The following is an 11070-nucleotide window of genomic DNA, read 5'->3' as shown; positions in this document are numbered from 1 at the left end:
AGAATTCCCTCCAAGCATTTTTATATTCTCACTTCCTGGCTCCCCACAACAGGTTCCAATTGCAAGAAGCATTTTGGAATGGTTATCATTATGGTATCTTTGAAAGTAACCAGCTCCTGGTTTTAATTAATCTTGGCCCCGAAATTTTTTTATAACAAGAAAAGTCAGTGAACTCGTGCTGCAGCATTTATTTCCAGAACTGATGTGTTTAGTCATTTGTGTGCGCAAGTGCCAAAGGCAGGCTGGGTTACTGTCCCAGGGAACATCTGCACCGTGTTTACCATCTTGGTGTTTGAGAACTCCGTCAATACGCGCAGACCCGTGACAACCTCAAGATTTTGTTTCCAAATGTGCCATCGATGAATAACGGCCCAAATGAGCACAATCATTCAGACAACAATTTGGGTGGAGAGTGAGGCTGGGAATTACAATGCGTTTCCAAGTGCTCTGGGGGTAAAAATCCGTTGCTATCATTACAAAACAATACAGTCTTTGGAAGCACAATAATGTGTAGGCTGGCTTTAGAATCAGACAACTTGCTTTTGTTTTGGAAGCACAGATTCAAGTCTAGCCTAGGATAATCACTGGCAGAAGCAGCTTTCTTGATGAAGTCAGTCCCCTGAAAGAACATGTGTCTGTATAACAGACAGTGCCTTCTCCTAACCCCCACCTCAGAAGCAAAGACTGAAAGCCCCTCAACTGAACTCAAGGCTCTCTCAATCCAGAGCACAGTGCCTCAACCTCCACCACTAGTAACTTGAGAAAAATTCAACTTCTGCCTCTGTTAGTGTCCCCAGTGGTTCTATCTCTTTTCAAATGACTCGACTTTTGTCTCTAAATGGTATCTTAGGGGTGTGCAAAGGCACAAAGGCGATTATTTTTGGCTACCTCCTAGAACTCGAGAAACTCCTTCGCAGAAGGTTGAAACCATGCCTGGTCATTTAGTCTGACTTGACTTAAAAAGGCATCGGATACAAATAGATTCTGGGAAATAAATCAACTTTAGGCCTTTTACTGCTGAAGGCTTAAAATAATTCCCAAAAAGGCTAATTATGTCTTTCTTTGCTCTGTAGTTGGGCTTAATAATAAGCACCAAGCATATGGCAGAGACTGGGCTGCATAACCCATCATAGCCTTCTGTTCAGCAATGAGGGTATTGGTCTGAAAGGAAACTATATACAGAAAGCTTATACATATTAATAGTTGTAGCATGTATTATTGCTAGAAACTATAAATGCAAACCTGGCTTCTAAACATTTCTTTCAACTTACTCATAATCAAAGAAACATAATGTGAAATAACACTAACCATCTATTTTTCATCTATCAGATTAATAGAGATTCTTAAATGATTATAATATGAAGGTGGATTTGATGAAATAAGCACTTTTATATCTTATGGTGAGAATATAAATTGAGATAATCTTTCCAGACAGCAATTTGGCAAGAGATACAAGGGCCATAAAAACATTCATATATTTTGATACTATCATTTCATTCCCAGACATCTATCTCAAGGAAATAGTATAAACTATGGACAAAGATTTACATATAAGAGTGTTCCTTGTAACACTATTTATAATAGCTAAATTGAAATGAAAAAAGAATGATTAAGCAAATTAGGTACATCTACCACATTCTATGAGACATTATGCAGTCATTAAGAATCATGTTGAGAAAATCATGTTCAAAGGCAGAGGGCAGAGGGGGAGTGAAAACAGGATACAGAACAATGGATACATCATGATCTTAACTATGCAAAATAATACACCCAACACATATTAGAGAAGAAATAGTGTTATTTAAAAAAATTCATCCATTTCTAAATTTCTGGATAGAAGCTGAAATATGTATTAGTTAGGGATTGGGATGTTAGAGGGGAAGTGCCTAAGCCACTGTCCTTGGGGAAATTGTGAACCAGCAGAGTAATCCAAATCCACTTGCAAAAAATATTCTGTTTAATATTACCGAAGCCTACCTTCTCTAAGGGCTGTGGGCTCCTCCACACATTCAAATAACAAGTATTTATGGAGCCCCCACTATGTGCCAAAGCACTATGCTTGGTGAAGGGAAGGCAATGTTAAGCAACAGAGACAGTTCCTGCCCTCGCAGAGCTTACAGTCTGAGCAGTCAGCATCATTTTGCTGTCTCCTGATATTTTTTTCTCAGTAGTAGCAGCAAGTCAGGGATTTGGGAAAAAGATGTCCAGTGGGATATGTGTGGCTAATGGATGCTGGACACAGCAATACTCAGCTGTCAGTTTCCTTTCCCACAATGAAGTTCCCTGATGGAATCCTCAAGACATTTAAAGTCTGTTAAACACGACTGCCTTGTGTTGGCTGGGCTATAGGGAATAATAGGAGGGGCTGGTCCCCACACTTTGTAGCAAAGCAGGCATAAGCGGGCAGAAGAAGCCTAACAAAGCACTCACCAGGGATGTGGAGACAGAAGCACAGAGCTGCTGCCAGTCCAGAGCAGGAGCGAAGGAGAGCAACAACCAGATGTGTCGGTGGAACATATGGAGTATCTCTAGAATACATGACACAGATGTAAACTCCTAGAGGAGGATATCCCAAATATATATAATACCTAGAGGTAAGTGGGGTTGTGGGTATATTCATTTTTTTCCTTCAGTCCACCTGATACTATCATTACATGAATGAAATGTAATTTTTAAAACCTCATTCCTTGCCACTGTCATATCATTTGTATTTCTACTACACTGTCTTCCTTGCTCATCTTTCATATCATTCTTCATTTTCTTCCTTCCCTCCTTTGCTGGCCCACAGATCACAAGTCTTGTCAGCCAGTCACATATATAAGGAGACTCTTTGTGCATGCACTCATTAAGCATTTCACATGTATTGACTCCTTTAATCCACACAACCTCCCTCCTGGATAGTAGTACCACTATCCTTATTTAGCAGACAAGGACATGGAAGCACAAGGATATAAACCAATCTGGCCAGTCATAGCAATGAAGAGGAGGACTTTGATCTGAACCCAGGCACTCAGACCCCAGAGCATACACATACCTAGCCCCTTTACTGGGCAGCTTGGGGGAAGACACAGATAACCACAGTTACAGTTCTAACCCCAAGACTGCTTAGTGTCCCAGCTTTTATATGAAATTGAGGGTATGGTTCCTGGGATCTTGAGCCTAAGTATCTGATAAGTGGTGGGACATAAGTCCCAGCTTAGTGCCCTGGGGCACACACTGCACCCACTCATACCCTCACCAACAGAAGGCAGGCCATAGGACTCCACTACTTAGTCATGTGATCTCAGGTAAGTTGCTTAAGCTTTTTGACCTTCATTTCTCAATCTACAAAAAAGGGCAGTAATATCCACCTCATTAAACAATGTTTATATATCTTATATATCCTTACTGTTGCATAGGACACATGAGTTTGATCCCTAGTCCGGGAAGATCCCCTGGGGAAGGAAATGGCAACCCACTTCAGTATTCTTGCCTAGAAATCCCCATGGACATAGGAGGCTGGTGGGCTACATGGGGTGACCCATGGGGTCACAGAGAGTTGGATAGAGCTTAGCAACTGAACAACAACAATAATGTATCCATGGCACAGTGTCTAGACATAATTAGTTCTCAGTAATGTTAGCTATTTGTCCCTATCAGTCATTGGCAAACTTTTTATGTTGTAGGACTCACTTGTCCTCATGTAGCTTACCTTCTAGGGGTCAGCAATCTACAGCCTCTAGAGTAAATCTGGCCCACTGCCTATATTGTAAATAAAGTTTTATTGGAACACAGCCATGTTCATCTATTTACATATTTTCTAAAGTCTGCTTTCATGTTACAATAGCAGAACTGACTAGTTGCAACAGAAACTGTACTACCTGAAAAGCCCCAAATATTTATTCTTTGGTCCTTTACCCAAAAACTTTGCCAACCTCCCCTACAGACACACTAACTAGATGGGGTAACAAAACAAATATACAAAATCGGCATTTTTTGGGTCAGGTTTTAGATCTGTATCTCTGTTTTGTTTACTTTAGGGGAAGCTAAAATAAGGTTTATATTCTAGACAAAGAGCACAGCAAACACATAACATAAAAATTTAAAAATTGTTATCTTAAAAAAGTCACAAATACACAAAGTCATTTGGCAGGATGTGAAATGTTTAACAAATTCCCCACATCATCTGGCCTTCCATGTGTCATTTCAGCATTGCTACTGAAGGCTTCTTTCCCAGGCACTGATAGTCTTATCAGGGAAGCAATGATCTATGTTTCAGCCCCTTGGTTCATACGTTTGGGTATCATCTGCCTTTCCCTGAGATGAATCAAAATGAAACATTATAGGCGTGAGAATGGGGAGGTTATGGCTTCCAGAATAAAACAGCAGCCTAGTGATCTATAGAATGTCTCCAAAGGATATTAAATTAATCAGCCAAGGATTATTGTGTATTTTTCTGAACATCTGTGAGCTCTTTCTTTAGGGTGTTTGGATGGAGTTTCTACGATGAGATTGTAGCAGGGAGACCATGGTTACTGTTGCACGGATGGCATGTGGTGAGAGATTTCACATGGTCAACAAGGCTCAGCATTCAGTGTCCAGTGGATTCTCTGGGAATATGAGTATACACACTTCCGAGGAAAGGAGGCTGTGTTCTGCAGTCTGTTTAGAGAAGGCTCAGGTTGGTAGGAATAGAAAATCTGTTTCTCCTATTGTGCTCTTTCAGAATCATGCAGCAGCCAAAAATCCCAGAGAGGGTGGGAAATGAGAGGTCTTTTTAGAAAAATAATTGAGGGGGAGGGAGAGCAGATCCAAAGTGTAGGGCAATTGTACATAGTTACTAAGAAAGTGAGGGATTCCTCCCAAATTAAATTTCATGTTAGGTGACAAAGATTACAGATCTAAACTAACCAGGGACTTGAGGGAGTGTGTTTTGGAGGCAAAGAGATGGCTGTGGAGAAGTGGAAACAATTTAGTTTAATGTAAAAAGCTGTTGTGTCTCGAGCATCCATCAAATTAATTGTGACAAAAATTACTTTTCAAGGAGGATACTTAACAGAAAGGCATCATATCAGGGTTTGGTTAGACAGTACTGCACAAAGAAAATAGTGAATCAGAGAAAGAATAGGGGCTTCGGACTGAGATAGACCTCAGTTTGCAGCCCAGATTAGCCACTCACCCTTGTAGAAGCTCCAAGAAATTACTTTGCCTCTCGGAACCTCCCTCTCCTCTCTCTGCAGCCAACCATGCCTTACAGTCCACTCCAGAGAGAAAATGGCAATCCTCAGTCCCAACCTCAGGCTTTCTGCACTCCCTCCAGCTTCAGGCTCATTTACATCCATATCTTTTCATGCCTTTTTTCTTCCAGGGAATGGAGGGTGTCTCCTCTGGTTCCCTTTAAAGCCACCTTGCTCCTGCCTTTGTCCCTCTCACCTCTTGACCCCCAGTCTCTATATCTCTGGTCTGTACCTCTCTATCCACTCCTTAGTCTCACAAGCAAACATTCCTCACCTCTCCCCTAAAACTCCTCAATTCTCCAATTACCTCCTAATTCAAAAGACACACTGGACTCCCGCACTCATTCTCAATCCCAGTACCAGAAATTCTGATTCAATAGATCCAGAGTAGGGCCTGAGGAATGTGTGGTTTGAAGAGATCCTCCGAGCCATTCACTTATTTCCTCCCACCTCCCACCGCAACCTGACTCCCAGATGAAAACCCATGCTTTGAACTTAGGCAGGAAGCCCAAGCCAGGCCTGGTCATTCACAAGATGCCTGGAGTCACAGCTGTATGCTTTTTCAGCTGCATTAGCTCTGTGCCCTGCTGGGAACCAGATGCATCCATGAAAACTTAGCTCTACCAGGCACCTTCTGTTCTTCCAAGGGAGTCAAGCCAATTGTTTTTGGCTGAGCCAAATACAGAATTGAAAGGGCCCTTTGGGAGATCCTTTGCAGATTTCTATAGCAATTAAGTATTTTCCTGTCTAACTTCCCACTCCAATGCTATTATGCATGGGCAATATGAGTTTGCAGACTCTGACTCTCCAGTCCCAACAAAATCTCCACCAGGTATTTCTGGGAGTTCTCAGAGGTGACCCATTATTGATTTCTGGTATTTTTGTTCTCTCTTCTTGCTCCATCCTCTCTCCCTCAGGTGCTGCTATGTTCATCAGTCTCTCCTGAACCTGCTGGACCTGCCAAGGCTTCCCCACAACTCTACTGTTTCCATCTTCTCTTCAGGATGCCACTGCCTTCACTGGACACCACCACCACTTTGGCAAGACCACTCATCCATCCAACAGGTTTGGCTGCCTCCTCCAGCAAATTGAAGGATTCCAGTGTTGATTCAAGGGGAGCTTGACTTCCAGGCGGCTGTTGAAGTGGGAAGAAATGTCTCTTTCTCCTTTTAGTGTGAGATTCTCTTATATGCATATCAAAGCATTTACTTACATCATAAAACCAAAGACCTCATTTTACAAATGAAAAAAATCTTAACCCAAGTGAGGCTGAACAACTTGTCTTAAGGATCAAATGGTGAAAACCCAAGTTTCAAATCAATTATTGTGTACTGAGGTTGTGGAAATTAATTTTAATGTAAGCCTGAGATAATCAAAAGAGAGAAGGATAACTTGTGTGTCTAAAAATCTAAAGTAATCAATAGGGAAATGTAAAGGCTTGTATGGCTTTTATGATTAATGATTGTAGCAAATCACAGATTAAATAGTCAGTAATAAGTCTGAGGCATTTTTGCCTTCAGAACCAACTGAAGTATCTCTACTAGCCATTCGGTAACAGGGAGCCCAGGCACCTCTTTGCTTTCCTTGAAGACCAACATCTGACCAGAGATAAGCCTTTCCCAAAGACCTGCTTAAATTTCCAATTATATCCAGCATGAACATCAACCCAACTTCATTATCGTAGGAGGACTGTTCTTCAGCCAAGCCTGTGTGCCATTTCCATGCCTCACACTCATGTAGCAGCAGTGGGCTTTGGACACACGCTTGATTGCTTCTAATACAAACACTAGTAACTATTTTGGAAACCTGACAGTTGCTCATCAAATTCTTTTCTAATGGCCTAATGTTATGGCCTTAGAAGAACTTATTGAGGGACAATGACCTCATTTGAATCTTTAATTACCTTCCACCTCTTTTATGGATATAAGCATGCAACTCCCTCATAGAACTATCATCATACGAATATGTTCATTAAGTCCAACAGCTGTCCTTTACCACTGAGGCCCAGAACATTCAAGCACTACTTCTCTGAATAGTTCATCAGTTGAATTATTTGATTTATTTTACACTTTTCAAAACAGTAAGCCCCAAGTTATGAGGTTTTCTCTTATTGCTTATGTTGAACTCTGCTGTTCCTCTGGTTATCCCATACCAGTGGACTCAAATTTTCATTTGGAGGTATGAAATTCTGACTTGGTCACTTTCCAGAGGTGGGGAACAGGAAGAAAAGGGAAGAGCCATGATTGCTGATTATAACTTGAGACCTATTTAATAAAAGCTGTATTCTGGCTTGATAAACTTTCTGCTAAATGTCTCTTTTAATAGAAAATGGTTCTGGGGTTTATTCTCAGGTGACAAGTTTACTTTCCAAAATCAGATTAAAAATTAGGTGGGCTGTTTTATTTTTATATTTTCTTTTGCTTATTTGAATTTTTAATGTTTTCATTGAGAAGATAAATTACTTGTATAACAATAAAACTGTTGTAAAGAAGTGAGGAATACCGTGAACACTTCAGATGACCATGATGACGTTAACCCCATCAGGGGACTATCTGGATGGAGTTGCTGCCCAGCCCGACTGAGTGAACCCTTTTAGTGCCTCTGCAGTTCATTAAAGCAAACTCTGCTGGGTTCATATGACAGTGTGAACTCAGCTTTGGACCCTCACTCTGCTCCAAACACATACATGGATAAACACATGGATAAAATACAGAGATACAGAAAAAAGACTACCAAGAAACTCAGCTGACCTAAAAGGTGAGAGTAATATCTTTCTGGTCCAGTCAAAGAAGAGAGATTTTTAAAACTTCTCTGTATTTTAAAAAAAATAGTGAGGGGTTGGGGGGAAAATAGGTGAGGGAGATTAAGAAGTATAAACTTCCAGGTGCAATGTAAATGAGACATGTATAAAATGCACAGTGTGGGGAATATAGTCAGTAAATGTATGATATCTTTGTATGGTAACATATTGTACCTAGACTTAGCATAGTGATCATTTTGAAATGTATAGAAATATTGAATTACTCTGTTGTGTAACAGGAACTAACATAGTGTTGCAGGCCAATTATACTTTAAAAACAAGTAAACAAACTCATCTAAAGATCAAATCCGTGGTTACCAGAGGCAGAGGGTAGAGGGAGAGAGAATTGGATGAAGGCAGTCAAAAGCTACAAACTAAAAAAAAAAAAAAATTATGTTTTAAAATTTGAGATGATTGTAGATTTATGTGCTGCTGTAAGAAATAATAGAGTGAGAGCTTACATACCCTTTACTCAGTTCCCCAGACAAAACCTTCATAACTGTAGTGCAGTATCACAATCAGACCATTGACATTACTATAATCTAGCAATCTTAACCATATTTCATGAGTTCTACATGCAGCTATTTGTGTGTATATTTAATAAGATGCAATTTGATATTACATGTATAGATTCAAGTAATCACTTCCATTGTCCAAATAGAGAGGAGGCCCATCACCAGAAGGATCCCTCTACTGCCCTTTTAGGACCACAGGCACCATCCTGCCCACCCATCATTATCTCCTGGAAACCACTGATGTGTCCTCCATCTCTAAACTTTGGTCATTTCAAGAGTGTCATATAAATGGAAGAATCATAGAGTACTTTTTTGATTTGGCTTTTCAAACTCTGTATAATTCATTCAGGATCCATTCAAGCTGTTGCATGTATCAACTCCTTATTACTGAGTAGTGTTACATGGTATGGATGTACCACAGTTTATCTTTTCACTCATTGAAGGATCTTTGGATTATTTCTAGTGTTTGACTATTACAAATAAAGCTACTATGATTTATGTATATATTTTGTGTAAATATTGAGTTTTAATTTCTCTGGGATACATGCCCAGAACTTTCTTTCAATCTCTCATACCACACGCAAACATAATAGGGTGGAATCATGTGTCTCATAGTTCTCACAGCTAGTCTGCGAGTCTGCTCTGGATGATTGATTATCATGTTAGAGGCAGAGAAACTGAAAGTATCAAAATGATCCACCAGACTACTCTGAATGTAAACTTTGAAGTTTGAATTCTTCCTCATTAAGGCCTTGTTTGTTCTTTAAGGCAGCCCTTTTCGTAAGGCAAGATTTCTCCATACTTGAAACGTGATATTCTTCTGTTACCTCTGAGATTTTTCATCTTAGTTTAGGTACTTACATTTAAAATACACGATTTCTGCACACATTTGGATGTCTCTGATTTTGAAAATGGATCCCTATCCCTTTCTCTTAATGACGAGAGCAGTCTAACCATCTCAGACAATGAGGAATGCATTACCACCAACTGGGGAAGAGCAGGAAGTCTGTAAACCCGTCAGCAGAAGCTAGCTAGCAGCCAGAAATTCCTCTTCCCCATAAGCTGGAAAACAGCTGTCCCTGAAAATTGTCGCTCCAAAGAAGGAATTACTTACACTCTTTTCTTTAACTCAAAAGATCAAGGCCTGGCCGAATGGAAGGCCAGGTCATTTGTCTGTACATTCACAAAGCACAGATTTAGCACCCCCAACCTCCAACTGGCTCCAGGTTGAAAAAGCAAAACTGGAAACCAAGAACCATCAAACCCTAAGCTTCATTATAGCTCCCTTTGACCGCTTCATTTCATTTAAACGGGCCACTCACTGACTGAATTTTTGTCCATGTTTTTCCATGTAGGAAGACGAAAAGACAAAGATTTGAACCTTCAGTCAACAAAACCAAAAAGAAAGAATTTTAAATCCATCAATCCCAAAATGTGCATTTCAGAAGATAGGGAGCTGGTCTAATTTAACAGTATGCTAAACAGGTAAATTATTTTATCTTAGAATTAAACTCATCAGCAGTGAAACATGAAGCTTCTACAGTCTGCCTGGAAAAGACAAAAAGTGCCGTGGCTCTGTTGTGAGAGTCATGGATTCAGCTCAGAGTGGGCAGGGGTCCAAATGACCTGAATATCCCACTTTCAACAACTAATTCAGGTTAAGTGAATTATATCAACATCCACCTTTTCTAGATTCTGGGTTGGACTTACATATGAACAGAATTGATGCTTGCTGGGCTTCCCTGGTGGCCCAGTGGTTAAGAATCCGCCTGCCAATGCCAGAGATGCAGGTTCATTTCCTGGTCTGGGAAGATCCCACATGCTTAGGAGCAACCAAGTCCATGAGCCGCAACTATTGGGCCTGTGCTCTAGAGCCTGGACGCCGCAACTACTGAAGCCCACATGCCCTAGAGCCTATGCTACACAACAAGAGAAGCCCAACCACTGTAAGGAGGAGTAGCCCCTACTCACTGCGACTAGAGAAAATCTCACATAGCAACGAAGATCCAACACAACCAAAATAAAATTATAAATAAAAAAGTTAATCCTTCCCAGGGAGATGGGATTTCATGTAATAATAAAAAAAAAAGACAATAATACCTAATACTGATTAGGTGCTAGCATAGGGTTAGCATCACAGGGATTATTTCCTTGTATCTTCAAGATAATCCTATGCTTCTGACTGCTGACAAGGGTTCAATCGTGTCCAACTCTTTGCGACTCCATGGACTGTAGCCTGCCAGGCTCCTCTGTCCATGGAACTTTTCCAGGCAAAAATACTGGAGTGGGTTGTCATTTTCTACTCCAGGGGCTCTTCCCCATTCAAGGATTGAAACTGCGTCTCTTGTGTCTCCTGCATTGGCATATTCTTTACTACTATCACCACCTGGGAAGGTAGATATTGTTATCCTATTTGATAGCTTAGGAAACTGAGACTTAAGAGAGTACAAGTGACTTGCTTACGATTTCATAGCTATTAAGTGATGAATCTAGGATTCAAATCTTTACCAAAGTTCAAGTTCTAAACCAACAACCAGAG

General features: G+C 40.5%; 1 long non-coding RNA gene across 1 annotated transcript; it reads left to right on the top strand.

Annotated features, from left to right (window-relative positions):
• The first annotated feature begins 2183 nt into the window (after positions 1–2183).
• LOC113905949 lies at positions 2184–9035 on the top strand. The gene is made up of 2 exons (XR_003514761.1): positions 2184–2594; positions 6134–9035. It is a non-coding gene; the product is annotated as an uncharacterized LOC113905949 (long non-coding RNA).
• The last annotated feature ends 2035 nt before the right edge of the window (positions 9036–11070 follow it).

The sequence above is a fragment of the Bos indicus x Bos taurus genome, chromosome 2, assembly GCF_003369695.1.
Source record: "Bos indicus x Bos taurus breed Angus x Brahman F1 hybrid chromosome 2, Bos_hybrid_MaternalHap_v2.0, whole genome shotgun sequence".
NCBI lineage: Eukaryota > Metazoa > Chordata > Mammalia > Artiodactyla > Bovidae > Bos > Bos indicus x Bos taurus.
The sequence above is the reverse complement of the archived record's forward strand: the minus strand, read 5'-3'. Positions and strand labels throughout refer to the sequence as shown.